This window comes from Canis aureus, chromosome 10, assembly GCF_053574225.1.
Source record: "Canis aureus isolate CA01 chromosome 10, VMU_Caureus_v.1.0, whole genome shotgun sequence".
Taxonomy (NCBI): Eukaryota; Metazoa; Chordata; class Mammalia; order Carnivora; family Canidae; genus Canis; species Canis aureus.
Window position 1 is genome coordinate 43,329,789 of NC_135620.1, and position 16,701 is coordinate 43,346,489.

A 16,701-nucleotide genomic window follows, 5' to 3' on the forward strand; every position below is an offset into this window, starting at 1 on the left:
GATTTAAAAATCATCAAACACCTTTTCCTCAATTCTTAATTTTAACAAGAAGAAAGAAAAGCCATGAGGTAAATAGGCACAGTGGAAAGGCTGACTGGAATGCAGAAAAGTAGGCTGGTGAATGAAGACAGGTTTGCTATGGTCAAGCAATATCTCCGGTTTTCTTCCTTCTTACCACTATATCCGAATCATGTTCCTTTCCCAGTAGGAGGGATTTTTGCTGTTTCGTTCCATAAATTGTGAATAAAGCTTTTCTTATAATTTCCTTATTGGACTAAGTTAGAGTTTAAGTAGAATGTAATGCTGGGACCTTTCTGTATTAGCATTGCAAGGCCTGTAAATATCACTTATGAAATAGTCATGTAGTGGACAGCCCTTTAATTGGAATGACAGCATAAATTCAGAAACACCTATTTAGAGTATTCATTCCCCAGTGTGAGAATTTATCACAGATACCATCTTTTATGTATCTTATGTTACAAACTTCATCAAGTTTTCTGAGTTGCTAAACCAGCAAGAGAAGCTTCTTTATTATACGTTTGCAATATAAAGGAGAATCCTATTTTACCCACTTTCTTTAAAATGTTACTATCAAAATGCCAAACCAAGTGTTTAGTGCTGATAGGACTGCGTTTGATAACAGCATTAGCACATCCTTATTGGTTCTGCATATATAGCAAAAGCTACATAGTCCCTTGACAAGGCTTACCCAGTTTAGCCTATGGTATCTCTAGGATGGCTGCATCTATAAATATATGAGCTAGGCGTAGGCTTTTAAAGATGTCGATTAAGAACCCCAGCTATATTTGCTTTAGGAAGAGCAGAGTGATTTTTGTTGCCATGTGATACAAAGTTTTAGGAATCTACAAACTTGTGGGAATACATAATAGAGCAAATTATTTCCAAAAAGTTTCCATTTTGGTACATTAAACATTCTCTACCCATACTAGTGTTTCAGAGTGCTTTGTTGTTAGGCAGTGTTCTCTGACTAAGGATGTTTCATGAATAACTATCAATGCTGTGCAGAGAGATTGCATGACAAATATCTGATTTCAAAGATGGCTGGAAATTTTAAAGTCTGCACCCAACAGTTATAGATAGAAGAACTCATTTTACAGGTGGTGGGTTTATCTGGTAGTCTTAGGCGAATGTCCATTATGATAATCATGGTTTATACATTTGCTGTCAATTGTATCATTAGTGATACCTTCCCTCATTCATCCTTGCATTTTATTATCAGCACAATGACTCTATGATACTGTTGTTCTTTCAGCATAGGAGTTTAAAATAGTGATTCAACCAAATACTTTGAGACCTGCAAAAAATGTGATTAACATTTTCTAAAGCATCCTTGGGAGGTTTTAACATTTGTTAATTTCCAAAAAAGTACATATTACAGATAAAAATCCTAGCTCCATATATTACTATAGAATATCTTTAAAAGACTGGTGAGGAGAAACAAAAGATTAGTCAACCATGTTACTATGTACAAATATTTCTTTGTATCCAAGAATTAATTACTTTTCCAAGATTTCATTTTTTTGACCAATATTTCCCTTCCTAGACAAAAGTTAGGTTTTTATAATTTCTTGGGGTTTTCATGGGAGAGGAAAGGGGCTGAAGAGATATTTGAAATAAAACATGTATCAGAACTTTTCTAAGTTTTGAGAATTTTTGACAAAACCAAATATATATATATAAATATATATATTATATATGTTTATATATATATATATATATACTTACTTATATCTTCTAGTCTTTGTAAAATAAAAAACTAGAAGGGACCATTATTCTGAGATTGTAAGTGGACTGTCTTCAGAGTTTTGAAACTGTAGATGTACATTTGAACTCAACTTTTCAAAAGAGACAAAAAGCTTAATCATCAAACTATTGGTGTTCAGCCTTAGGAGATGATCAGAATTTTACATGATTTATCTTTTATTTTTTTATTTTTATTTTTTAAAAAAGATTTTATTTATTTATTCATGGGAGACACACAGAGAGACAGAGAGAGGCAGAGGGAGAAGCAGGCTTCATGCAGGAAGCCCGACGAGGGACTCAATCCCGGGTCCCCAGGATCACACCCTGGGCCGAAGGTGGTGTTAAACCGCTGAGCCACCCAGGCTGCCTGATTTCTCTTTTAAATGGCCTTAAAATAGTTCCTTCAGTCATGATACTTATATTCTATCTATTTGGTTTGGGAAAGGGAGCATGTATAGATAGCGCAAGTGAATTTATCTTTTTAAAAAAATTTTATTCCACTATAGTTAACATAAAGTGTTGTATTAGTTTCAGGTGTACAATATAGTGATTCAACAATTCTATGCATTACTCAGTACTAATTGTGATATTTAATCCCCTTCACCTATTTCATCCATCTCCCACCTTGCTCCCCTCTGGTAACCATCAGTTTGTTTTCTATAGTTAAGAGTCTGTTTTTTAGTTTGTCTCTCTTTCTTTCTGTTTTTTTTTTTTCCTTTGCTCATTTGTTTTTTCTTAAATTACACATATGAGTGAAATATGGTATTTGTCTTTCTCTCACTGGATTATTGTTCTTAGCATTATAGTCTCTAGATCCATCCATATTGTTGCAAATAGCAAGATTTCATTCTTTTTATGGCTGAGTAATATTCCATTGTATATCACATTTTGTTTTTTTTTAAAGATTTATTTATTGTTTTAAAGGGAGTGTGCAGGGGGTAGGGGAGAGGGAGAGGGAGAAAGAACTCAAGTAGAACTCCACATTGAGCACTTAGAGCCCGATGCCAGGCTTGATCCCACAACCAGGAAATCACAATTGTAGTCAAAACCAAGAGTCAGATGCTCAATTGACTGCATCACCTAGGCACCTATATTCCACATCTTCTTTATCCATTCATCTGTCAATGGACACTGGATTGGTTCCACAATTTGGCTATTGTAAATAATGCTGCAATAAACATATTGTAAATAATGTGCACGTATCTTTCTGAATTAGTTTTTTCATACCCAGTAGTGGAATTACTGGATCATATAGTAATCCTATTTTTAATTTTTTGAGGAATCTATTATGTTTTCTACAGTGGCTGCACCAGTTTGCATTCCCACCACATCCTCCTCAACACTTGTTTCTGTTTTTTATTTTAACCATTCTGACAGGTGTGAGGTGATACCTGATTGTGGTTTTGATTCTCATTCCCCTGATAATAAGCGATGTTGAGCATCTTCCCATGTGTGTGTTGGCCATTTGTATGTCTTCTTGGAAAAATGTCCACTCAAGTTCTCTGCCATTTTTAATCAGCTTATTTTATTTTTTAGTGTTGAGTTGTATAAGTTCTTTATGTATCTTGGATACTAACCCTTTATTAAATATGTCATTTGTAAATATCTTCTATCTAGTAAGTTGTCTTAGTTTTTTTTTTTTTTTTGACTGCTTCCTTTGCTGTGCAAAAGTCTTTTCCCTCTAAACCTACTCTGTTGAGGGTTTTTATCATGAATGGATATTGTACTTTGTCAGTTGCTTTTCCTGCATTTATTGAAATGACCATAGGGTTTTTAGCTTTTCTCTTCTTGATGTGACACATCTTGTTCATTGATTTGTGAATATCAAACCATTCTTACATCCCAGGAATAAATCCTACTTGATCATGGTGAGTTCTTTAAATGTGTTTTTAGATTCTGTTTGCCAGTATTTTGTTGAGGATTTTTGCATCTATATACATGAGAGATTTGTTCTGTAGTTCTTCTCTTTTTTCTTGTATTTCTACCTGGTTTTGGTACTAGGATCATGCTGGCCTGATAGTATGAATTTGGAAGCTTTCTTTCCTATTCTTTTTTTTTTTTTTTTTTGGAATAGTTTCCTTAACTGTTTGGGAGAATTCTCCTATGAAGCTGTTTGTTCCCAGATTTTGTTTGTCAGGAGTGTTTTGATTATTGATTCAATTTCATTGCTGGTAATCAGTCTGTTCAAATTTCTATTTCTTCCTGGTTCAGTTTTGGGAGGTTATAAAATTCTAAGAATCTATCCATTTCTTCTAGGGTGTCCAATTTGTTGGCATATGATTTTTCATAATATTCTCTTGTAATCATTTGTATTTCTGTGGTGTTGGTTTTTTTTTTTTTTTGATAAGTCTGGATAAAGATTTATTGATATTTTCAAAGAACCAGCTACTGGTTTCAGTGATCTGTTTTATTGGTTGGTTTGTTTTTGTTGTTGTTTTAGTTTGCATTTTCTTTATTTCTGCTCTAATCTTTTTTCATTTTTTTATTTTTTTAATAATAAATTTATTTTTTATTGGTGTTCAATTTGCCAACATTCAGAATAACACCCGTGCTCATCCCGTCAAGTGCCCCCCTCAGTGCCTGCCACCCAGTCACCCCCACCCCCCGCCCTCCTCCCCTTCCACCACCCCTAGTTCGTTTCCCAGAGTTAGGAGTCTTCCATGTTCTGTCTCCCTTTCTGATATTTCCAAAAAGAGCAGATCTGCTCTAATCTTTATTATTTACTTCTTTCTATTGGTTTGGAGTTTTGTTTGTTCTTGGTTTTCTGGCTCTTTTTTGTTATAAGTTTAAGCTATTTATTTAGATTTTTCTTGCTTCATGAAGGAGACCTGTATTGCTATGAATTTCCCTTTTAGAACAGCTTTTGCTGCATCCCAAAGGTTTTGGACTATTGTGTTTTCATTTTCATTTGTCTCCATGTATTTTTTAATTCCTCTTTGATTTCCTGGTATATCCATTCATTGTTTAGTAGCATGTTATTTAACCTCTATGTATTGTGATCTTTCTAGATTTTTTCTTGTAGCTCACTTCTAGTTTCTTAGTGTTGTGGTCAGAAAACATGTATGATATGACTTTAGTCTTTTTTGAATTTGTTGGGACTTATTTTGTGACCTAAGTCAGTCCCTATATGTTGGGACTATTTTTAATTTGTTGGGACTTATTTTGTGGTGATCTATTCTGAAGAATTTTCCATGTGCACCTGAAAAGGATGTGTATTCTTCTGTTTTGGGATGGAATGTTCTGAATATATCTGTTATATCCATCTGTTTCAGTGTGTCATTCAAAGCCATTGTTTTCTTGTTGATTTTCTGTCTGGACGATCTGCCCAATAATGTAAATGGGGTATCAAAGTCCCCTACTATTATTGTATTACTGTTGATTCCTTCATTTACATTTGTTTTTAGCTGTTTTATTTATTTGGGTGCTCCCTTGCTGAGCACGTAAATATTTACAATTATTGTGTCTTCTTGTTGGATTGTTCCCTTTATGATTATATAGAGTCCTTCTTGGTCTCTTGTTACGGTCTTTGTTTTAAAATTTATTTTGTCTGATATAGGTATTGCTACCCTAGCTTGCTTTTCACTTCTATATCCATGATAAATGGTTGTCCATTCCTTCACTTTCAATCTGCCTGTGTCTTTAGATCTGAAATGAATCTCTTATAGGCAGCATATAGATGGGTCTTGCTTTTGTATTCATTCAGGCACCCTATGTCTTTTGATTGGAGCATTCAGTCCATTTAGATTTAAAATAATTACTGATAGGTATGTACTTATTGCCATTTTGTTACTTGTTTGATGATTGTTTTTGTAGTTCTTCTCTGTTCCTTTCTTCTCTTGATCTCTCATAGTGTGCTGACTTTCTTTAGTGATATACTTGTATTCCTTTCTCTTTATTTTTCAAATATTTATTACTGATTTTTGATTTGTGGTTATTACATTTATATGTAATATCTTATGCATATAGCAGTCTATATTAAGTTGATGGTCACTTAAGTTTGAACCCATTGTTTACTCCTTGTCCCTCCAGGTATATGATATTGTACTTTGTATTCTTTTATTTTGTGAATCCCTTGAATGGTTTTTTATGTATACACTTAATTTTACTACTTTTGCACTTCCTACTTTTCTTACTCCTACTTATGGTCTTTCCTTTCCACTCAAAGAGTCCCCTTTAACATTTCTTGTGCGGCTAGTTTAATGTCATGAATTCCTTTAACTGTTGTTTGTCTGGGAAATTCTATCTCTCCTATTCTGAAAGCCTTGCTGAGTATTCTTGGCTGTAGATTTTTTTTTCTTAAATCATGGCACTCTCTTGTGGCCTGCCATCTTTCTGTTGATAAATTAGCTGATAGCCTTATGGGGTTTCCCTTGTATGTAACTGTTTCCTTTTCTCTTGCTACTTGTAAATTTTTCTCTTTATCATTACTTTTTGCCATTTTAGTTATAATGTATATTAGTGATAACCTCCTTGGTTGATTTTGTTGGGGTCTCTCAGCCTCCTGGACCTGGATTTCTGTTTCCTTGTACAGACTCAGGAAGTTTTTGGCTATTATTTCTTCAAATACATTTTCTGCCCTCTTTGGTCTTTCTTCTCCTCTGGGGTCCCTATAATGTGAATATTCTTATGAATGACAGTATCAGTGAGCTCCCTAAGTCTATTTTCATTTATTATTATTTTTCCCCCTCTTTTATGTAGCCTGATCGCTTTCCATTACTCGATCCTCCAGGTCAATGATCCAATCTTCTGCTTTCTCTTGTCTACTATTTATTCTATCTTGTGTATTTTTAATTTCAGTTACTGAGTTCTTCATCTCTGGTTGGTTCTTCTTAAAGTTTTCTGTCTCTGTTAAGGGCCTTACTGAGATCCTCTAGTCCTTTCTCAAGTCCAGTGAATATCTTTATGATCATTACTTTAAATTCTCTCTCAGGCATATTACTTATATCCATTTCATTTAGATCTCTTGCTGTGATTTTGTCCTTTTCTTCCATTTGGGATTTATTCCTCTGTCTCCTCATTTTATCTAAATCTGTGTCTGTTTCTATGTGGTAGGAAAGTCAGCCATATATTTTGCTATTAAAAGTAGTGGCCCTATGAAGAAGAGGTTGTGTAGTGTTCTGCAGTGCAATGTCTTCTATCCACCAGAATCTGGTGCTTCAGAGGTGTCTTCTGTGTGTGTTGTGTGTGTCCTACTTTTGTGGCTGAGCCACTTTTGCCTTTAGTCCAGTCATCTGGAATGGCTCTCTTTGCCTGTTGTGGGCTGGGTTTATTCCCTGTGTTGTTACTGGGCCAGTCTGGGGCTGTCTTGTTTCTGAGTTGAGTCAGACCACGTGTTTGCCAGAGATGCAGTAGCATTAAACTACAAGGCACTTTCTCTATGTTGTTCCCTGGGAGGCTTTCACTGGTGGGCAGGATCTGCAGTCATACCAGATGTCTGCCTCAGCCCAGTACTGGGGGTGTGGTTAGACTGATGTCTGTGGTTCTCTTCCCCTCTTCTCTGGGCAGGAGTCACATTTGAGTGGTGCTGACCCCTGCTGGGTTGTGCAAGCTCTGTTTTGGAGGGCTCTGGCTAAAGGCATATTAGAAAGGGCAGATCTGCAGAAGAATGCAGAGGCAGGGTGTACAATTAGCAAGTTAGATGCTATGCTGGTTCCCACAGGTGTTTGTGTGTCTAGGCTGGGGGCAATTGGTGCTTGCCAGCTCCTTTGTTCCTTGTGAATCCTCCCAAAGATCCCTGACCTTCCAGCACAGGCTCTGAGACTAGTACACAAATCTCCTTCCTGTGTACCCCAGATATTTTTCAAACTGCTGCTTCAGTGCCGTATCTCCAAGAAGCTGTTTGTTGTGCTGTCTCCAATGCAGGGACTTAGTTTCCCCTCGCTCTACCACCGCTGCTAGATCCCTGCCTGCTGATTTTTAAAGTTCCAAGTGTTAAACCCCACTGATTATAAGAACTTGTAAAATTAGATTCCTCTGGTTTTAAAGCTAAATGTTGTGAGGATTCATCTTTCCTATGCAGGTTCTGTGCCTGGGGTGCTCAGTGTGAGGGTCTTTTTCTCTCCCCTCTCTGTGCCTCTTGTGTCCCTCCCTCCCATGGACAGCCTTGCCATCTGTTTATCTCTTCACTAAATCTCTGCTTCTCCTACCCTCTTCAATGTGGCCTTTTCTCTACATTTAGCTGTGGAGAGTCTGTTCTGCCCATCTTTGGTTCATTTTCTGGGTTATTTACACTGATATGGGTGTTATCTGGTTGTATCTATGGGATGAAGTGAATTAGGATCCTCATACTCTGCCATATTCTTCTGAAGTCTCTCAAATGAATTTTGCCATAAAACCAATTCTATTTTACATTCTGGTACTAGTACATCTTATGAAGGTAACAAAACAAATTGAAACCAATCTTTCAAAAGGATTCATTCCTAAAATCACTTATTATGTAACACGTTCATCTGTATATAAAAAATAATCTGTCTTCTACTTTTCTCAAAGATTTTTTTGAGCAGCTGGTGTGTGTTGTGTGTGTGAAGGTGTACTATATATATTCAAGTGCTGATGCTTCTGCTTGGCCTAACTGGCTTCAAGCCACATCTGTTTACACTGAACTTATGTGTCAAAGGGAATATATACAAAATTTTGAAGTTTAGCCTTTGAGAATGTAAAAAAAACCCTGAATAAGTGAAAAAATTATTTATGTCAGGAGTTATCTGTTGCTAAATGGTCTTCTGAAATTTGCTTTTTTAATTGGCTAATTAGTAATTACTAGCTGAGTTACTGTAATATGCAAGTTATTTATTGTCATATGTCATATTTATGTTATATGCATATCCTTATTTTCATAATTAAAACTAGTTAGAACACCACTGGTGTATGCAGGAGCTGAATCCAGGGCTCCAGAGCTGGCCCCGCCACTGTGGTTGTTCCTCCTGGGGAACAACAGGGGTAAACGACCCCCACTGAGCCCTGCACCAGGCAGGGGGTAGAGCAGCTCCCCTAAGTGCTAACACCTGAAAATCAGCACAACAGGCCCCTCCCCCAGAAGACCAGCTAGACGGACCAGTTCCAGGGCAGGTCAAGGGACTTAAAGTATACAGAAACAGAAGATACTCCCCCGTGTTTTTTTTTCTGTTTTTTTTTTTTTTTTTGCTTCCCCCACCCCTTTTTTCCCTTTCTTTCTTTTTCTTTCTCTTTTTCTTCTCTTTTTTCCTTTTTTCTTTTTTTCTTTTTCTCTTTTCTTTCCTCCTTTTTTCTTTTTCTCTTTTCTTTCCTTCTTTCTCTCCTCTCTTTTTCTCCTTTTCCCAATACAACTTGTTTTTGGCCACTCTGCACTGAACAAAATGACTAGAAGGAAAACCTCACCTCAAAAGAAAGAATCAGAAACAGTCCTCTCTCCCACAGAGTTACAAAATCTGGATTACAATTCAATATCAGAAAGCCAATTCAAAAGCACTATTATACAGCTACTGGTGGCTCTAGAAAAAAGCATAAAGGACTCAAGAGACTTCATGACTGCAGAATTTAGATCTAATCAGGCAGAAATTAAAAATCAATTGAATGAGATGCAATCCAAACTAGAAGTCCTAATGACTAGGGTTAACGGGGTGGAAGAACGAGTGAGTGACATAGAAGACAAGTTGATGGCAAAGAGGGAAACTGAGGAAAAAAGAGACAAACAATTAAAAGACCATGAAGATAGATTAAGGGAAATAAATGATAGCCTGAGGAAGAAAAACCTACATTTAATTGGGGTTCCTGAGGGCGCTGAAAGGGCCAGAGGGCCAGAATATGTATTTGAACAAATAGCTGAAAACTTTCCTAATCTGGGAAGGGAAACAGGCATTCAGATCCAGGAAATAGAGAGATCCCCCCCTAAAATCAATAAAAACCATTCAACACCTCGACATTTAATAGTGAAGCTTGCAGATTCCAAAGATAAAGAGAAAATCCTTAAAGCAGCAAGAGACAAGAAATCCCTGACTTTTATGGGGAGGAGTATTAGGGTGACAGCAGACCTCTCCACAGAGACCTGGCAGGCCAGAAAGGGCTGGCAGGTTATATTCTGGGTCCTAAATGAGAAGAACATGCAACCAAGAATACTTTATCCAGCAAGGCTCTCATTCAAAATGGAAGGAGATATAAAGAGCTTCCAAGACAGGCAGGAACTGAAAGAGTATGTGACCTCCAAACCAACTCTGCAAGAAATTTTAAGGGGGACTCTTAAAATTCCCCTTTAAGAAGAAGTTCAGTGGAACAATCCACAAAAACAAGGACTGAATAGATATCATGATGACAATAAACTCATATTTTTCAATAGTAACTCTGAACGTGAACGGGCTTAATGACCCCATCAAAAGGTGCAGGGTTTCAGACTGGATAAAAAAGCAGGACCCATCTATTTGCTGTCTACAAGAGACTCATTTTAGACAGAAGGACACCTACAGCCTGAAAATAAAAGGTTGGAGAACCATTTACAATTCAAATGGTCCTCAAAAGAAAGCAGGGGTAGCCATCCTTATATCAGATAAACTAAAACTTACCCCGAAGACTGTAGTGAGAGATGAAGAGGGACACTATATCATACTTACAGGATCTATCCAACAAGAGGACTTAACAATCCTCAATATATATGCCCTGAATGTGGGAGCTGCCAAATATTTAAATCAATTAATAACCAAAGTGAAGAAATACTTAGATAATAATACACTTATACTTGGTGACTTCAATCTAGCTCTTTCTATACTCAATAGGTCTTCTAAGCACAACATCACCAAAGAAACGAGAGCTTTAAATGATACACTGGACCAGATGGATTTCACAGATATCTACAGAACTTTACATCCAAACTCAACTGAATACACATTCTTCTCAAGTGCACATGGAACTTTCTCCGGAATAGACCACATACTGGGTCACAAATCGGGTCTGAACCGAAACCAAAAGATTGGGATCGTCCTCTGCATATTCTCAGACCATAATGCCTTGAAATTAGAACTAAATCACAACAAGAAGTTTGGAAGGACCTCAAACACGTGGAGGTTAAGGACCATCCTGCTAAAAGATGAAAGGGTCAACCAGGAAATTAAGGAAGAATTAAAAAGATTCATGGAAACTAATGAGAATGAAGATACAACCGTTCAAAATCTTTGGGATGCAGCAAAAGCAGTCCTAAGGGGGAAATACATCGCAATACAAGCATCCATTCAAAAACTGGAAAGAACTCAAATATAAAAGCTAACCTTACACATAAAGGAGCTAGAGAAAAAACAGCAAATAGATCCTACACCCAAGAGAAGAAGGGAGTTAATAAAGATTCGAGCAGAACTCAACGAAATCGAGACCAGAAGAACTGTGGAACAGATCAACAGAACCAGGAGTTGGTTCTTTGAAAGAATAAGATAGATAAACCATTAGTCAGCCTTTTTTTAAAATTTTTATTTATTTATGATAGTCTCACACACAGAGAGAGAGGCAGAGACATAGGCAGAGGGAGAAGCAGGCTCCATGCACCGGGAACCCGACGTGGGATTCGATCCCAGGTCTCCAGGATCACGCCCTGGGCCAAAGGCAGGTGCTAAACCACTGTGCCACCCAGGGATCCCATAGCCAGCCTTATTAAAAAGAAGAGAGCGAAGTCTCAAATTAATAAAATCATGAATGAGAAAGGAGAGATCACTACTAACACCAAGGAAATACAAACGATTTTAAAAACATATTATGAACAGCTATACGCCAATAACTTAGGCAATCTAGAAGAAATGGATGCATTCCTGGAAAGCCACAAACTTCCAAAACTGGAACAGGAAGAAATAGAAAACCTGAACAGGCCAATAACCAGGGAGGAAATTGAAGCAGTCATCAAAAACCTCCCAAGACACAAAAGTCCAGGGCCAGATGGCTTCCCAGGGGAATTCTATCAAACGTTTAAAGAAGAAACCATACCTATTCTACTAAAGCTGTTTGGAAAGATAGAAAGAGATGGAGTACTTCCAAATCCGTTCTATGAGGCCAGCATCACCTTAATTCCAAAACCAGACAAAGACCCCACCAAAAAGGAGAATTACAGACCAATATCCCTGATGAACATGGATGCAAAAATTCTCAACAAGATACTAGCCAATAGGATCCATCAGTACATTAAGAAAATTATTCACCATGACAAAGTAGGATTTATCCCCGGGACACAAGGCTGGTTCAACACTCGTAAAACAATCAATGTGATTCATCATATCAGCAAGAGAAAAACCAAGAACCATATGATCCTCTCATTAGATGCAGAGAAAGCATTTGACAAAATACAGCATCCATTCCTGATCAAAACTCTTCAGAGTGTAGGGATAGAGGGAACATTCCTCAACATCTTAAAAGCCATCTATGAAAAGCCCACAGCAAATATCATTCTCAATGGGGAAGCACTGGGAGCCTTTCCCCTAAGATCAGGAATAAGACAGGGATGTCCACTCTCACCACTGCTATTCAACATAGTACTGGAAGTCCTAGCCTCAGCAATCAGACAACAAAAAGACATTAAAGGCATTCAAATTGGCAAAGAAGAAGTCAAACTCTCCCTCTTCGCCGATGACATGATAATCTACATAGAAAACCCAAAAGCCTCCACCCCAAGATTGGTAGAACTCATACAGCAATTTGGTAACGTGGCAGGATACAAAATCAATGCCCAGTAATCAATGGCATTTCTATACACTAACAATGAGACTGAAGAAAGAGAAATTAAGGAGTCAATCCCATTTACAATTGCACCCAAAAGCATAAGATATCTAGGAATAAACCTAACCAAAGATGTAAAGGATCTATACCCTAAAAACTATAGAACACTTCTGAAAGAAATTGAGGAAGACACAAAGAGATGGAAAAATATTCCATGCTCATGGATTGGCAGAATTAATATTGTGAAAATGTCAATGTTACCCAGGGCAATTTACACGTTTAATGCAATCCCTATCAAAATACCATGGACTTTCTTCAGAGAGTTAGAACAAATTATTTTAAGATTTGTGTGGAATCAGAAAAGACCCCGAATAGCCAGGGGAATTTTAAAAAAGAAAACCATATCGGGGGGCATCACAATGCCAGATTTCAGGTTGTACTACAAAGCTGTGGTCATCAAGACAGTGTGGTACTGGCACAAAAACAGACACATAGATCAATGGAACAGAATAGAGAACCCAGAAGTGGACCCTGAACTTTATGGTCAACTAATATTCGATAAAGGAGGAAAGACTACCCATTGGAAGAAAGACAGTCTCTTCAATAAATGGTGCTGGGAAAATTGGACATCCACATGCAGAAGAATGAAACTAGACCACTCTCTTGCACCATACACAAAGATAAACTCAAAATGGATGAAAGATCTAAATGTGAGACAAGATTCCATCAAAATCCTAGAGGAGAACACAGGCAACACCCTTTTTAAACTCAGCCACAGTAACTTCTTGCAAGATACATCCACGAAGGCAAAAGAAACAAAAGCAAAAATGAAATATTGGGACTTCATCAAGATAAGAAGCTTTTGCACAGCAAAGGATACAGTCAACAAAACTCAAAGACAACCTAGAGAATGGGAGAAGATATTTGCAAATGACATATCAGATAAAGGGCTAGTTTCCAAGATCTATAAAGAACTTTTTAAACTCAACACCAAAGAAACAAACAATCCAATCATGAAATGGGCAAAAGACATGAAGAGAAATCTCACAGAGGAAGACATAGACATGGCCAACATGCACATGAGAAAATGCTCCGCATCACTTGCCATCAGGGAAATACAAATCAAAACCACAATGAGATACCACGTCACACCAGTGAGAATGGGGAAAATTAACAAGGCAGGAAACCACAAATGTTGGAGAGGATGCGGAGAAAGGGGAACCCTCTTACACTGTTGGTGGGAATGTGAACTGGTGCAGCCACTCTGGAAAACTGTGTGGAGGTTCCTCAAAGAGTTAAAAATAGACCTGCCTTATGACCCAGCAATTGCACTGTTGGGGATTTACCCCAAAGATTCAGATGCAATGAAACGCCGGGACACCTGCACCCCGATGTTTATAGCAGCAATGGCCACAATAGCCAAACTGTGGAAGGAGCCTCGGTGTCCATCGAAAGATGATGGATAAAGAAGATGTGGTTTATGTATACAATGGAATATTCCTCAGCCATTAGAAACGACAGATACCCACCATTTGCTTCAACGTGGATGGAACTGGGGGGTATTATGCTGAGTGAAGTAAGTCAGTCGGAGAAGGACAAACAGTATATGTTCTCATTCATTTGGGGAATATAAATAATAGTGAAAGGGAATATAAGGGAAGGGAGAAGAAATGTGTGGGAAATATCAGAAAGGGAGACAGAACATAAAGACTCCTAACTCTGGGAAACAAACTAGGGGTGGTGGAAGGGGAGGAGGGCAGAGGGTGGAGGTGAAAGGGTGATGGGCATTGAGGTGGGCATTTGATGGGATGAATTGTAACCTCTGGTAGGTCATGAACTGTGCTTCTTTTTATCCCTTTGATAATTAGAAAAGAATTAAAGCATTGTGGGGACTTAATAAACACTATGAATTGATCAACTGGATAACAGATAACTGGATGTTGTTCTGTATGTTGGTAAATTGAACACCAATAAAAATTAAATTTATTATAAAAAAAGAAAAAAGAACACCACTGGTGTAAAAGAAGCACAGTTTTGGAATTCAACACATATTAAAAGGAGGAAAGCTTGAGTAGTTAGTTTAACCATAAACCCAGGTACATTGCATAAACAATAAATGAAATTTAGACTAAGATAGTTCTGATATACTTTGTGATTTTTATAGGACTCAATGAGTGTACTTTTCAAAACAGTTTTGTAATACAGCAAATTATTATTTACCCAATTGAAATAACTCTGTGATAGAGAAGAGTTTGGGGGAAATTTATGCTTGACAGAAGATGTTCTCAATATTTTCACAACATCTTTATAAACTCAGTATTTTTATGGAAAATAAGGTTTATGGAATGTACTGTTATTCTATGAAACACACATGTAGGTACACATGTACATACAATAAGTGTTGTAAATTTAAGCATAAAATGAGGGCTAAAATTATTCTCTGTATTAAGCAATACCAAAGCAGAGGGCAAGTACTATTAAGATGGGTGAAAAGGCCCCATGGACAAAATAACTTAACTTCTACCTTGGCTAGGAAGTCTTCTCAGAAGAAGTCTTATTTTTTTTTTAAAGATTTTATTTATTTATTCGAAAGAGAGAGAGCATGAGTGAGGGTTGCAGGGCAGAGGGAAGATAAGCAGGCTCCCCACAGAGCAGGGAACCCTCTGTGGACCTCTAACCTAGGACTCTGGGTGATGACTTGAGCCAAAGGCAGATGCTTAACTGACTGAACCACCCAGGTACCCCTAGAAGAAGTTTTAAAGATTAATCTTAAAAAATGAAGATGACATCTAAAGGTATACAGATGGAGAAGGGCATTGCAACTGATTCTGCATTTGGACATTAAAGGGTAAATATGAGAAAGTATTGTTACCACTCTGTGCATTCAATGACGTATCAATATTCTTTAAGGTTGGGATGGGGATTTTTTTTGGTATATAAAATATTTGCTGATTCAACCACCCTAAATTTAGACATAGGAAATATTTCAGGCCAAGGGAAACCTGACTTGTACCTGTTTGTGGAATAATCATCTCAATCAGCTCTGTTTTTTGTTCAAATAAAAGCAGAAATAAGTATAGCTACCATTTATTGAGTAACTAATATCTTCCAGGTACCTTGTTGTGACTTTTTCAAAGGACTGTATAATTTTCCCTGTTCTACAAATAAGGAAATAAACTTGTCCATATAGCAGAGACCTAGGATTAATCACGGTTGCAGATGATAGTACAGAGACACTATCAACGAATTATGAAATCTAAACTGAAGCTACATAAAGTTATATTAAGTCTCTGTTTTCAGATTCAAGAACGAGGAGTGCAGATGTTACAAGAGGAGAAGTATCTTGATAAACCTATATTTTAATCACTCTTAACATCCTGGTGACATTTCCTTCGCTTCTGCAAAATTGTATTTTTCTCGTTATCTTTCTCCTTTCTGACTGCAATTTGCTTACCTTGGATTTTGACTGTTCTTATTTTTAACATCACTAACTCAGTGTATTCTCCCAAAGTTATATCAATCATTTTGCAAAGTGACAAAACCTATCTTATATCTTTAATTTGTAGTATTTAAATTTTTTTCCCAGGTCTTGGCTATCACCTGTGCTGTTATTCTTTGTTTTATAACTGTGTTCAGAATAAGCCAGCAATTATTCCAGAAGCTTCTGAAATTCAATAAGTCTTAAACTGAAAATATTATCCCCATATCTTCCAATTTCCCAAAACAAGTTTTCTCTTTTTCAGTTTCTCTGCTTTTGTCTCTGGTACATGGAGACATTTTCTCATGACCCAGGCTAAAACATTTCAAGCCATTTTTTTTCTCTTCACATTATTAAATCTGTTTCTAAGTTCTATAATTTTCCTGTCAATTACATCATGATTTACTAATTTCTTTCTATTTCTAGCTCCATAATTTAGGACTTCCAAATCTATATCCAAATTATCTTTCAGTGAACACTCTAATACCTTTCTTCACTCTTTTTCTTATACACAAAATAGCTTCCTTTCTTCTCTAAGAATATTTATATATGTGTGTGTATATTCATCTCCCAAAACTCAGCTTAATTCTATAGGTTCATCTCTGATGATACCTATGCACCTGAATCTTTGTTTTGTGTAACAAACTTCTAAATCTTAGAAATGAGACCATGTAGTTTAATCCTTTATTGAGTTTTTGTTTCACATTGTCTTCTCAGATAAATTATAACCTCTGGTAGGTCATGAACTGTGCTTCTTTTTATCCCTTTGATAATTAGAAAAGAATTAAAGCATTGTG